Source organism: Pseudorasbora parva, chromosome 10 (genome assembly GCF_024679245.1).
Source record: "Pseudorasbora parva isolate DD20220531a chromosome 10, ASM2467924v1, whole genome shotgun sequence".
Lineage (NCBI taxonomy): Eukaryota > Metazoa > Chordata > Actinopteri > Cypriniformes > Gobionidae > Pseudorasbora > Pseudorasbora parva.
In genome coordinates this window covers 4130074-4144146 of record NC_090181.1, presented here as the reverse complement: position 1 = coordinate 4144146, position 14073 = coordinate 4130074, and the positions used below count along the sequence as shown (strand labels likewise).

The 14073-nt window shown below is 38.8% G+C and overlaps 1 long non-coding RNA gene across 1 annotated transcript in view; it reads right to left on the bottom strand.

Annotated features, from left to right (window-relative positions):
- Positions 1 to 14073, bottom strand: part of LOC137090506 (uncharacterized) — a 178209-nt gene that overhangs the window by 52702 nt on the left and 111434 nt on the right. The window contains exon 2 of the long non-coding RNA XR_010907873.1: positions 6449 to 6538. This is a non-coding gene — a long non-coding RNA (uncharacterized lncRNA). The remainder of the gene's footprint in view (positions 1 to 6448; positions 6539 to 14073) is intronic.

Below are 14073 nucleotides of genomic sequence, written 5' to 3'. Positions count from 1 at the left end.
AAATAAGATGCACAGATGCTGAACACACAGAGCAGACAACAGACGTGTGCAGAGCAGATGTTTGGATCGAGCGCACGGGCCGATCACACATCTGACAGGTCTGACAGGTTAGTAAAGTGACCTTGACTAAATTAGAGGCTGGCTTTGAGCTCCGGCGGAGGCTTGTGTTGTGAAAGCAGTCTGCGCATAATCTTATGGGAGCTCCTGTGTTGTGCTTGACGTCTGGACAGTGATTAATTATATTAATATTTACCCGCACACAGGAACTTGAGCTTGATTTTTTTTTTCGATCCAAATGTCTTTATTCAATATGTATTTGTATATCGCTTTTCACAATACACATAGTTTCAAAGCAGAAAAGTATATTTTGCTATATGTATACATCCATCAGGTGTATCATTATGAACTAAAAAATGTGCTGGTCCCTCTTTTGCTGCCAAAACAGCCCTGACCCATCAAGGCATGGACTCCATTAGACCCCTGAAGGTGTGCTGTGGTATCAAGATGTTAGCAGCAGATCCTTTGAGTCCTGTAAGTTGTGAGGTGGGGCCTCCATGGATAAGACTTGTTTGTTCAGCACATCCCACAGATGCTCGATTGGATTGAGATCTGGGGAATTTGGAGGCCGAGTCAACGCCTCAAACTCGTTGTGCTCCTCAAACCATTTCTGAAGCATTTGTGCTTTCTGTCAGGAGCATTATCCTGCTGGAAGAGCCACAGCCACCAGAATACCGTTTCCATCAAAGGCTGAACATGGTCTCAGCAATGCTTAGGTAGGTGGAGCGTGTCAAAGTAACATCCACATGGATGGAGGACCCAAGGTTTCCCAGCAGAACATCGCCCAAAGCATTATCAGCCTTCACTCCCCATGTGCATCAGTGAGCCTTGACCCTGTCGCCGGTTCACCACTGTTCCTTCCTTGAAGCACTTTTGATACATACGTCAGAAGACGGGGAACATCCCACATGAGTCTAGCATCACAATTTGGCCCTAACAATGCTGATGAACTGGGTGTTTTCTTTGATTCCTCTATAATCTTTAACAACCAAACACGCATTTGGAGATAAACAAATAATAATTTATTCCTGCATTTGGAAAACCCTAAAGCTCTCATGCAAACACATATGCAGAAATGGCATGCAACCTGGAAAATCAGCGTTATTTTGCTATATGAAGCTGTAAATAAAAGTGACACTGGCTCGGGCTGTGAGCCACACTGTAATGAGGTCAGTGGGGACCAAAGGAGACGAGATGAGCCGGCCTACGCGAGAATGGCAGCCGTGTTCATGCTGCTATTCAACAGATTGTGTTTGTACAATGAGTCAGATTTAAGAGAGCGAACGTCTTACTTTGATGTGTCACTGTGATGTCACTGTGATTTCACAGTCTTCAGAAGATGCTCAGGTTTTGTCCTGGTCAGTGAGTGTGTGGTGTCACACACTGCCCTCTACTGGAGCGCTTCAGGCTGACCGAGAGCTCACTCCACCTGTTTGTTTGCTGTTCATCAATATTTCAGCAGGACTGATGCAACATGTTCAGCTTCGAGATGCACGAACCAACTCAAACTAAACAAACAAGCTTGATGCATTTGAGTGGGAAAATACATAAATTCTGCCAGGATCCACATAGATTTAAATGTTAATAGCATTTTGCATATCTATTTTATCGTCTTTGCAATCAACATTCACTGAAATGGAAATGATTTTGAGTCATCAAATCATCACACTGTAAAAAAAAAAAAGTGACTGATCACATCTAAATTTTTCAGTTAGCCAAATTGAATTCCTGTGATTTAAATTGCATCGATTCACAGAATTTCAGTTCGGCCAACTGAAAAATTTAGATGTGATCAGTCACTAGAAAATGTTCAATTGGAGCAATTTTTTTTTTTACAGTGCAGCTGTTTTAACTAAATATACACAGATCAGGAATAACATTATGACATGAAGAATATACTAATATTGTGTTGGTCCCCCTTTTGCTGCCAAAACCGCCCTGACCCATTGAGTCATGGACTCCACTAGACCCCTGAAGGTTTGCTGTGGTATCTGGCACCAAGATGTTAGCAGCAGATCCTTTAAGTCCTGTAAGTTTCGAGGTGGGGCCTCCATGGATCAAACTTGTTTGTTCAGCACATCCCACAGATGCTCGATTGGATTGAGATCTGGGGAATTTAGAGGCCGAGTCAACGCCTCAAACTCGTTGTTGTGCTCCTCAAACCATTCCTGAAGCATTTGTGCTTTGTGTCAGGAGCATTATCCTGCTGGAAGAGCCACAGCCACCAGAATACCGTTTCCATGAAAGGCTGAACATGGTCTCAGCAATGCTTAGGTAGGTGGAGCGTGTCAAAGTAACATCCACATGGATGGAGGACCCAAGGTTTCCCAGCAGAACATCGCCCAAAGCATCACACTGCCTCCGCCGGCTCGCCTTCTTCCCATAGTGCATCCTGGGGCCATGTGTTCCCCAGGTAAGCCACACACACACACACACCCGGCCATCCACGTGATGTAAAAGAACACGTGATTCCTCCGACCAGGCCACCTTCTTCCATTGCTCCGTGGTCCAGTTCTGATGCTCACGTTCCACTGTTGGTGCTTTCGGCGGGGTCAGGGGTCAGCATGGGCTCCCTGACTGGTCAGCGGCTATGCCGCCCCATACGCACCAAACTGAGATGCTCTGTGTATTCTGACAGCTTTCTATCAGAACCAGCATTAACTTCTGGAGCAGTTTGAGCTCCAGTAGCTCGTCTGTTTGATCGGACCACACGGGCCAGCCTTCACTCCCCACGTGCATCAATGAGCCTTGGCCGCCCATGACCCTGTGGCCGGTTCTCCACTGTTCCTTCCTTGGAGCACTTTTGATAGATACTGACCACATCAACGTTGAGGGCAAAATGTTCAATTGCTGCCTAATATGTCCCACCCACTAACAGGAGCTATTATTATTCACTAATTACTTTTTTATTGCATATTTATTACCCATTAAAACATCAAAACATTTTTTTTTTATCATCTGGAACAAAACACCAAATTCATATAAACTGCATTCTGATTATACATAAAGTACTCTTGACATCTAGTGGACAAAACAGAGATTGCAGTGCAGAATATATACCCTATTATTATATATGGTATAATTGTTCAGAGTTTGCTTTAAAATTCTGTGAATTATAATGAGAACTTATAACATATTGTCTTAGAATAAGAATCAACATTAAGTGGTATTGACCTTCATTGCAATACTGGAGATATAAGGAAATATTTCATTATTTACTGTAATAATAATTATTTAATGAAAGTTGCAACAATCCTTGAGCATATCTTTCCATGTGAACAGAGAACAATGTGCATGATATCAAAACAGCATTCAACTGAGTAGAATCATCATTTGTCCTTAATAATACATGCACTGAATGATTTTTATTCCACGCCACTGAGATAAAAAAAAAATACACACACACAGCACGTTGTCATTCACACATCCGATATAATGAACGGGACAATCTTATTATCAAAGTGTAAAAGTTGAGGATGTCCTGTGGAGAGAGTGCAGATAAATGACTCTTTCCCTAATCCGTTAATTCATGTAATAACTGCAGTTCATCATTTTGTTGCATGACCTCAAACAACCTTAAAGGGATATTTGACCAAAAAATGAGCCCGATGTTTATCTGCTGACCCCCAGGGCGTCCGAGATGTAGGTGTGTTTGTTTCTTCAGGAGAAAACAAATGAAGATTTTGCATGTCTCCTTTATCTGCCACAGCTATTTCAGGTCTTTGAGTCTCCACTAATAAGATGATCATTTGAATCTGGTGTGTTTGATTAGGGACACATGCAAAATGTGCAGGGCTGGTGGTCCTCCAGGATCGTGGTTGGAAAACACAAGACATAAAATGAAATTTGTGTGAGAAACTGAACAGTATTTATATATTTTTTTACCTGAAATACAACACTATATACATCAGCTGGAAGTGCAGGAAGTGATGGCACGAGGACGGCTGATGTACATAGGGTTTTATTTGAGCTAAAAAATTATACTGTTGGGTTTCTCACAGAAAGACTTTGGCTCGCCTTTGGCTTGGCTTGCTCAGTTGGGGACACTAAAATTATGATCAAAGTTATTCAACTAATTATACAAATAAAATGTATGAATTAGGTTTTATTTAATTCTATAAACTATAATACTGATCTGCCAACATTGTCGCTATATGATAAATTAAAATAAGCTGATAACATCACTGTTTTCTCCAGTACGACTGTACAGCCAAACTTAATTTTGTTGCAGTATTGTCCTGTTTGACACTGTGAAGCTGCTTTGACACAATCGTGATTGTAAAAGCGCTATATAAATAAAGTTGATTGATTGATTGAGAAAGCGATGGTTTCGTGTCTTAAGACATCAATGTGTCGCCATGAGCCACAGGATTTAATATGGATTAGTGTTGTCAAAAGTACCAACTGCGATACCAACTCGGTACTGAAATGTTCAAAATATGACACTTTGAACGCTGTTGAGCTGTAATCATAAACACCTCTGACTGGTCAACAGCACTCAAAGCGTCACATTTTTAAAAATTTCAGTACAGAGTTGGTATCGAGGTCGATACTTTTGACAACACTTGTATGGATTCATATGTCTGTGTGTTTTTAACTCTTATAGAAATACACCCCATTGACATGAATTATACGAGCAACGGTTGAGTTAAAAATCTTTAAAAACAAACACACCATCTCGGACGCTCTGGGGGTCAGCAGATAAACAGCACAGGCCCATTTTTGGATCAACTATACTTGAATTACAAGTTGACTTTTAACCCTTAATTTAGTGTCCAACAGCAGATATTTCAGCTAAATGAATGTGTTTGCGCTGAATATTAATTGTGTCCCTATCGATTGCGTTCCGTCTGTTTGGCACTCAAGAATACAAATATGTTTTATTCAGTGACTGATTTATAATCAATTATTACACGGCTCTGTGAAATACTTGATTCTGATTGGTCAATCGCGCATTCCAGCGGTACGTTATTTCCAGATAACACCCGCTCATCCGGGTACTATGAGTTATCTTGACCGGTACTACATTTACATTACATTTACATTTAATCATTTAGCAGACGCTTTTATCCAAAGCGACTTACAAAAAAGGGGAGAGTAATAGAAGCAACGAAACAAACAAGGCCAACAACCTGTAAGAGCTGTAAGAAATCTCAATTAATTAGCACAGTACACAATTTTTATTTGATTTAAAAAAAAAAAAAAAATTTAGACATCTACAACAAAAACTCACGTACGCAAAATGCCGAACACTGGATTTTGATAGCTATGATACTACTTCTGTGCGTAACGCTGGCGCCATCTTGTGGCTTAAACAGCCATGGCTACAATGGAAGACTTCAAGGCAGGTTTCCTTTATAATGTTCTTAATATAGATCTTTTTCTTACACAAACGCATCGATTGGAATCAGAAGGCTCTATTAACCCATCGGAGCCGTGTGGAGCACGTTATTTGACGGACAGCTGCATTTTTGCTGCAAGCTGCAAGAGCTGACAATAATGTAAAAATGTGTACCTTGAATGCAATGTAGTCGCTTTGGATAAAGCGTCTGCCAAATGAATAAATGTAAATGTAAATGTAAAAAAAATTATGGACTTCAATTACAACTACTGCTTGGATTAACGTTAGCCTGGACTTTTTAAATATAACTCTGATTGTATTTGTCTGACAGAAGAATGTCATAAACACCTATAATGACTTGAGGGTGAGTAAATCATAGGCTTGGTTTCATTTTTGGCTGAACTAACCCTTTCAGCATTCATTCTCAACATTTAGCAGCAATAGATAAAGGCTTAAAGCAGGTTGGAACTGTTTCTCTTCGCGGAAGCTTTGCATAAGAGCTAATAAAATATTTAATCTCAAGACAATATTTTGTGTCTAATAATTATTTATTTGAGACTAGTAGCCGTGTAATAAGCGGGATAATGTACACCCAGCCGGTTGTTATCGCAGAATAAACCCCTTCAGAGTGATGCTCCGCTTCGCCTCGGGGTCCTGATCGCTCTGAAGGGGTTTATCAACTTTGCATCTGATTTTTCTCCTAAAACATTCTTTTTGATTTGACTTTGATTTCACAGAATTGCACATGCAGTAGATTAATTTATGGAGGCACAATCTCAGCTAATAAAATACATATGCTTTCAGTTCTGAAAACATGATTTCGGAAGGTCCGTTTAAAAAAAAAAAATTGTTATGCAAATGTTATGGACATTATTTTGTAAACAAGGTAATGCTACTTTTGAATGTTCTCTGAAAATTCTGAAACAAACAGTAACATTTCAAAAATATTAGATTTGATAAAAAAAATACAAAAGATTTGCTAATGATTTGAGAACATTATTAAAGATCAGAACTTTTATGAACATGACTGGAACGTATGAGAAAAGTTACCAGAATGTCTGAGAAGGTTCCCGTCGGGATGATTTTAGCAGGCCACCTTTGAGAGCTCATCCAGGCTGGTGTTTACTGGAGCAAACCTGTCTGAGAGCAGTGAGATGATGACCTTATCACAATGACATCTCCAAATAAACCACGACAGCTCTTTAGAGAACGCTAAACTAAAGCTCGCTCATAAATCAAGCCCTGATTCAATCAGACAGCCCACACTGAGCATTTGTGCCAGAAGAGAGATCAAATCAATATTTAACCCTTAAATATTAATGTTGTTTCAGGTCAGAAACATGATGCAGTAACTAGTGCAGATGCCAGGAGCGGGTAAACCCGGGTTGGTTAAGGTCAAGATCAGGTTAGCTGACGATTCTGCTCATTAGCACAAACAATGTGTTTGGGAAAAGCAGAAGAACACAGTTTGGCGTTTACAGGAAGTGCAGCGAAGTGAGCGAACATTAAAAGTTTCACAGCAAGGCCATCATGATGCTCAAAACATTAAATATGAAGACATTACAAGACAGCTGTCCTGGATTTCACATTGCAGACAGGAGGAAGTGAAATGCAACGCAGACAATCATAATCAGACAATCATAATCAGACAATCATAATTAGACAATCATAATCAGACAATCATAATCAGACAATCATAATCAGACAATCATAATCAGACAATCATAATTAGTTCAATAAAATAAAGGCAATTTGAGGCATCATTCATGTTTCATGGTGTTTGAACATAAATGTGTTTCGGCAGTGTGTGTACACATCCACTCTATAATGGTAAAAATCCACTTAATCCTTTTTTTGTTTATCCACATAAATTATAATCAGTGTCTCAGAATAGACCGTCTGCAGTTTCTATGCAATATGACGTCACATACTTAGGCCCGCCCACTACTGCTGACAGACTCCGCCCTATTAGCATAGACTCCGCCCTCAGTGAGCTGTACACAGTGTTTATCTCCTCGCCAGAGCATTCAAGAAATGTATTAAGTGACTAAAGTTATTCAGTGATTTTCTGTTCGTGTTTTGTTGTTTGATTCATATTAACAGCAGATATAGCAGTAAGTACATATATATTACACTGCGGTCACTTTAATACACAGATCTAATACACACATTCCATTTTTTTACGTTAACACACATAACCAACTATTTATGTTGTTTTATAGTGTGTAATTAAACTCCTTCATCTTACTCTTTATTTTTCTCAGGTAAGATAAGTGTACTAAAAAATTCTGGGTAAAAACAACCCAATGTTATGTCAAATATGGACTAACCCACCAATTGGGTTGTTTTAACCCGCCGATTGGGTTGTCTTAAGCAAATATTAAACCCAACCGCAGGGTTAAAACAACCCAGCATTTTTTAGAGTGTATTGTTCACCTAATAACTCTTGTTCCATGTTTTCTGGTCATTATCTTATTCTGATGTAAATCAAATCTGATCTAAATTATAAGCAATTTAAAATACTTAAAATCAGACAGAAGGCTTCTCTGAGGTCTGTTCTGGCTCAGACACGGCCCTAGAGAGAAGCCCAGAGACTCCATTACTGTTTACTCTGTATCAGCGCTCGAGTATTACAATGTCTGCGCTAAAAAACATCACAAATGTTCTGTTGCTGGATGTACCAATAACCATACGAGTCTCCTAGACTCCCGGCATCAGAGCCACTGAGGACACAAGGTTACATTTTATTTTTGAAAAGAAATACCAACATATCCAGAACATGTAAGGATGACACTTCATATTTTGTAAATGTTTGCAAATTTCCTGAATGAGAAATTCTAATCTGTCTAAAGTTACCATCGTCTCTGACTGTATTCACGGAGACTAGAGCTGTGTTGTTAGTTTTATCCCAAAAACATTCACCGTCTGCATAATTCATAAACACAAATTTTTTGATCCATTGTATAGTCGGGTGACGGACGTGTTACACATGAGCAACTATTCAACAATTTACAGATTAACATGACGGTACATGCTAGTCGATGAGCTGAACCAACCTAACTCCACAACAACTACCGTTAGATAAATGTATCCACGAACCATTCAGAAACGGTCATCTGTGTCCGACTCCGCTTCAAACCTGTACGGCTGCACTCCACAACTGCTTTTTTCGGACATTTAGGCTGAGCGAGATTCATTTAGTTGTTGATGTAGTATCTTTTCAGCAGCTCATTTGCATTTAAAGGGACACACACATAAACAGTGTATTTTGCTCAAATGTTGTTTCAGCTGAAAGTGTTCATGCTGCCTTAAAGTCTTACGTTTAGTCAACTTCACCCTCTGGTGCTCTTCGAACATTTTTGACCAAAAACTTTACACTTTGATTTGTTTTGAATGTTCTACTTCATTGGAATGGTTTGTAATTTGGGAAAGATTTTGGCACTTGCTGTGTGAACACACTCATAAAAAAATTCAAAAAGGTTAAAGGGTCCAGAAAAAAAGTCACATTTGTATTGTTCAGGGTCAAAAATGATTTGAATTGGAGATGAATGGGAAATTAATTTCATCAAGTGAAAAATTTGGTACTGCACTGTCACTGACTGAGAGTATTTTTTTTGTGGTATCAACCTCAAATTTTGACACATCTTGTTTAGATTTATGGCTTTGATGCTTTTCTTACACTTTAAGAGTAAAACATGTTTTTGGAATTTCTAATAAATATTGAAAATAGTATAAATACCATGAACGCAGCACAAGCATTTTTACAAAATTGTATTATTTAAAAATAGATGAATTATGAATATTAATATTTCTTGCTAAATGCTATTTAAAATCATCAGAAGTCAAGTGTGCAACACTTACAAATTATGAATATTGTTGGCTCTTTGACGGATTGCTGAAGAAGCTTTGGATAAAAGCATCTGCTAAATGCTTAAATGTAAATAGACAATTTATGTTGAGTCAAATATCCCTAAATGAGAAAACAATGAAAGTCTAGTTCAGTTTGTTTTCCCTCACAGGCCTAAATGGGATTGAATTCAGCATCCTTTGGGAAATCAGCTGAGAAACAGGGTCTCTTTGAAGCAGCTGCCTCCAATTTCATTAATAAAGAAACCCTCAAAACACACACATGACCACTGAACAGGTTGGGATGAGATGTACAGAACGCCATGATGTCAAGGTGACACAATCGAAGTTCATAATTACAATTACTACTGATTTAGTCTTCACCGGCACAATGTTAAAGGAACACTCCAGCGTTATTAGAAATAGGGCTTATTCAACTCCTTTCCTACATTTAGATATGTGGGCAAATGCATTTTTAGTTTGGCAGGGTCGCCGCTAGCTTAGCTTAGCATAATGAATGGAATCCTATGTTGCTAGCTAGCATGTCCCGAGTAAAAGTGATCCAAAAAAAAAAGGTGCAGAGATATAACGGCTCTCATTCTCACGTCCTCCGGCTGTTGAGCGATCGCAATGTGTTGTGTGATATCTCTGCTTCCCGATAATATAGTCCCAAGTCAATATCTGCCTAGGAAATCGCCTAGTCTTAATCTGCACCGCTATTTGTACTCATTGTGAAAATGCAGGCCACAAGAAATAATTAGGTGTGTTTTTTTATTTATTTTTTGGGATCACTTTTACTCGGGACATGCTAGCTGGCAACATAGGATTCCATTCATTATGCTAAGCTAAGCTAGTGGCGACCCTGGCAAACTAAAACAGGGCATGCACTGAGACCAACATGCATTTGCCCACATATCTAAATGTAGGAAAGAAGTTGAATAAGCCCTATTTCTAAAAACGGTGGAGTGTTCCTTTAAGCGAAAACATTAAGACCAACACTGTTTAACGGCCTTTAAAGCTGAAGAGTGTCACTGAAGTGTAACCTGGACAATGATAATGTTCCAGCAATATAATGTTTGAAAGCATCTTAAGAACACAAACGTGATAGCAGGGAAACGGCATCCACAGATTCAGGATGAAGTTGAAGGTGACCCGAATCTGAAAGTGCGCTGGTCAGATCGGTTCAGTAAGTAATTCCTGTCACTGGGGATCAGGGCTCTGGCCAGCTGAATGTGGAGCTGTAACATGCCATGAAAACATGCTCTCATTTGTCGCAGTCAGCAATATGTAGTGGCTTTGAGCTGCAAACACTAAATCGGAAGTGAAAGGTGCAGGTCACGGCTGACGGCGCACAACGGACGCAAAGACAGCAAGAAGAACCAAACAAGAACCAGACTATAATGAAGAGTGATCCGGACAGCAAACACAAATGATGGACGTTCACTTGAAGGTAACTTAGGGGATTCAAGAAGCGTTGAGTTGGAGAAATCCCATTTCAGCATGTGTTCATGATATCAGACTAACACTTTTAATGAGAACCTTCTGTTAAAGGATTAGTTTACTTCAAAATGAAAATATCATGATGATTGCCTCGCCCCAATCTCATCCAAGATGTCTATGTCTTTCTTTCTTCAGTCGAAATGAAGTTTTTTGAGGAAAACATTACAGGATTTTTCTCCACATAATGAACTTCAACGGTTGAAGGTTCAAATCAATGCAGTTTCAAAGGAAGAGTCGCTGCATGATCCCAGACGAGGAATAGACCCTTATCTAGCAAAACTATCGATATAATTTTCTAAAATAATAAAAAAAATATATATATTTTTTAACCTCAATTATGCGACTTCCGTGATGCTGGAAAGGTCTCCGCCGTGATGTAGATGGAAGTACCCGGTGCCAAAAAACTGTTTTCCTCCACCTTCAAAATTGTCCGACATCATTGTTTTATCCTTTTTTTTTCCCTTAAAGGTTGTTATATTTAGTCTTTGACCGTTCGTTTTTAACACTGGGTCGTTACTTCCACTTGGTAGTTGGCATGACCTTTCCGATGTTGCATGTACAGTATTGTTCAAAATAATAGCAGTACAATGTGACTAACCAGAATAATCAAGGTTTTTCGTATATTTTTTTATAGCTACGTGGCAAACAAGTTACCAGTAGGTTCAGTAGATTGTCAGAAAACAAATGAGACCCAGCATTCATGATATGCATGCTCTTAAGGCTGTGCAATTGGGCAATTAGTTGAATTAGTTGAAAGGGGTGTGTTCAAAAAAATAGCAGTGTGGCATTCAATCACTGAGGTCATCAATTTTGTGAAGAAACAGGTGTGAATCAGGTGGCCCCTATTTAAGGATGAAGCCAACACTTGTTGAACATGCATTTGAAAGCTGAGGAAAATGGGTCGTTCAAGACATTGTTCAGAAGAACAGCGTACTTTGATTAAAAAGTTGATTAGAGAGGGGAAAACCTATAAAGAGGTGCAAAAAATGATAGGCTGTTCAGCTAAAATGATCTCCAATGCCTTAAAATGGAGAGCAAAACCAGAGAGACGTGGAAGAAAACGGAAGACAACCATCAAAATGGATAGAAGAATAACCAGAATGGCAAAGGCTCAGCCAATGATCACCTCCAGGATGATCAAAGACAGTCTGGAGTTACCTGTAAGTACTGTGACAGTTAGAAGACGTCTGTGTGAAGCTAATCTATTTTCAAGAATCCCCCGCAAAGTCCCTCTGTTAAAAAAAAGGCATGTGCAGAAGAGGTTACAATTTGCCAAAGAACACATCAACTGGCCTAAAGAGAAATGGAGGAACATTTTGTGGACTGATAAGAGTAAAATTGTTCTTTTTGGGTCCAAGGGCCACAGGCAGTTTGTGAGACGACCCCCAAACTCTGAATTCAAGCCACAGTACACAGTGAAGACAGTGAAGCATGGAGGTGCAAGCATCATGATATGGGCATGTTTCTCCTACTATGGTGTTGGGCCTATTTATCGCATACCAGGGATCATGGATCAGTTTGCATATGTTAAAATACTTGAAGAGGTCATGTTGCCCTATGCTGAAGAGGACATGCCCTTGAAACGGTTGTTTCAACAAGACAATGACCCAAAACACACTAGTAAACGGGCAAAGTCTTGGTTCCAAACCAACAAAATTAATGTTATGGAGTGGCCAGCCCAATCTCCAGACCTTAATCCAATTGAGAACTTGTGGGGTGATATCAAAAATGCTGTTTCTGAAGCAAAACCAAGAAATGTGAATGAATTGTGGAATGTTGTTAAAGAATCATGGAGTGGAATAACAGCTGAGAGGTGCCACAAGTTGGTTGACTCCATGCCACACAGATGTCAAGCAGTTTTAAAAAACTGTGGTCATACAACTAAATATTAGTTTAGTGATTCACAGGATTGCTAAATCCCAGAAAAAAAAAAATGTTTGTACAAAATAGTTTTGAGTTTGTACAGTCAAAGGTAGACACTGCTATTTTTTTGAACACACCCCTTTCAACTAATTGCCCAATTGCACAGCCTTAAGAGCGTGCATATCATGAATGCTGGGTCTTGTTTGTTTTCTGAGAATCTACTGAACCTACTGGTAACTTGTTTGCCACGTAGCAATAAAAAATATACTAAAAACCTTGATTATTCTGGTTAGTCACATTGTACTGCTATTATTTTGAACAATACTGTAGGTGGCATGACATTTCCCGAATATATTTTATTTATATATATATATATATATATATATATATATATATATATATATATATAGTCAGGTTGATTGGGACAATTTTCTTTATAATAATATTAACATATCAAGAAGTTGATGATGTTCAGATCAAACTGATGATTGAATATACAAGCTCAAATAATAGAAGTTGAAACACAATGTCACAGGAGGACATGACAGCAGGAGCGCTGAAGCATGAAATCAGCTCAACACGTTACTCATCATGTGACGGTGAACCGTGAACGTGAAGCGCACAGGAGAAGCAGAAAACTTGACTTTCTCAGTCAGGAGTCTCCCGGAGAGCTGCAGAAGTGGGACGCGGAGTGAGATGGATCGAGGCGTGATCAGCTGTGACTGACGGTGACGTCTCGCTCGGCGTCCCAAACACAACAGACCGACGGGAACCAAACCCAGAACATGACAGCTCTTCAATATCTCAGTTGTTTCTCCAGACATCTGTAACATTCAGTTGAGACCTCAGTTGACTTTACACACCTCAAAATACTGAAATTCAACAAAACATTTCAATCTAAAATCACAAGGACATTTTTTACTATATTTTGCATTAAAAAAAATGCATCTCACAATAAAAAACATTAAGACTGTGAAATTCCTTTTATGATACATTTAATTTAATATTTTCCCTATAAATATATTTTCTTTGATTATTAAAAATAGCATTATTTTCATTATTACTGTAATGTGCAGTGTATATAATTTTGTATCTTTTATTATTCATATTAATAAAGAATAATCATTAATGTTATACTGGTATGTTAATTTAAAAAAAATTCAAATAGCATAAATCAAATGTTAATTTATAGATTTTTTTTGGGGAGCATATATTTTCTTATTCAAAGAACACTTTCTTCTTTTCCCTTTGGTCCTGGAGTGAAATATCAGTGGACATTTTCTTGACACATTTAACAACAACTAAAATCATCCAGCCATTTGTGATCACGCATGACATGACATGACATGAAAGGTAGAGGTAGAAGTGTGTGTGTGAGAGAGAGAGAGAGAGAGAGAGAGAGAGAGAGAGAGAGAGAGAGAGAGAGAGAGAGAGAGAGAGAGAGAGAGAGAGAGAGGGGAACACAG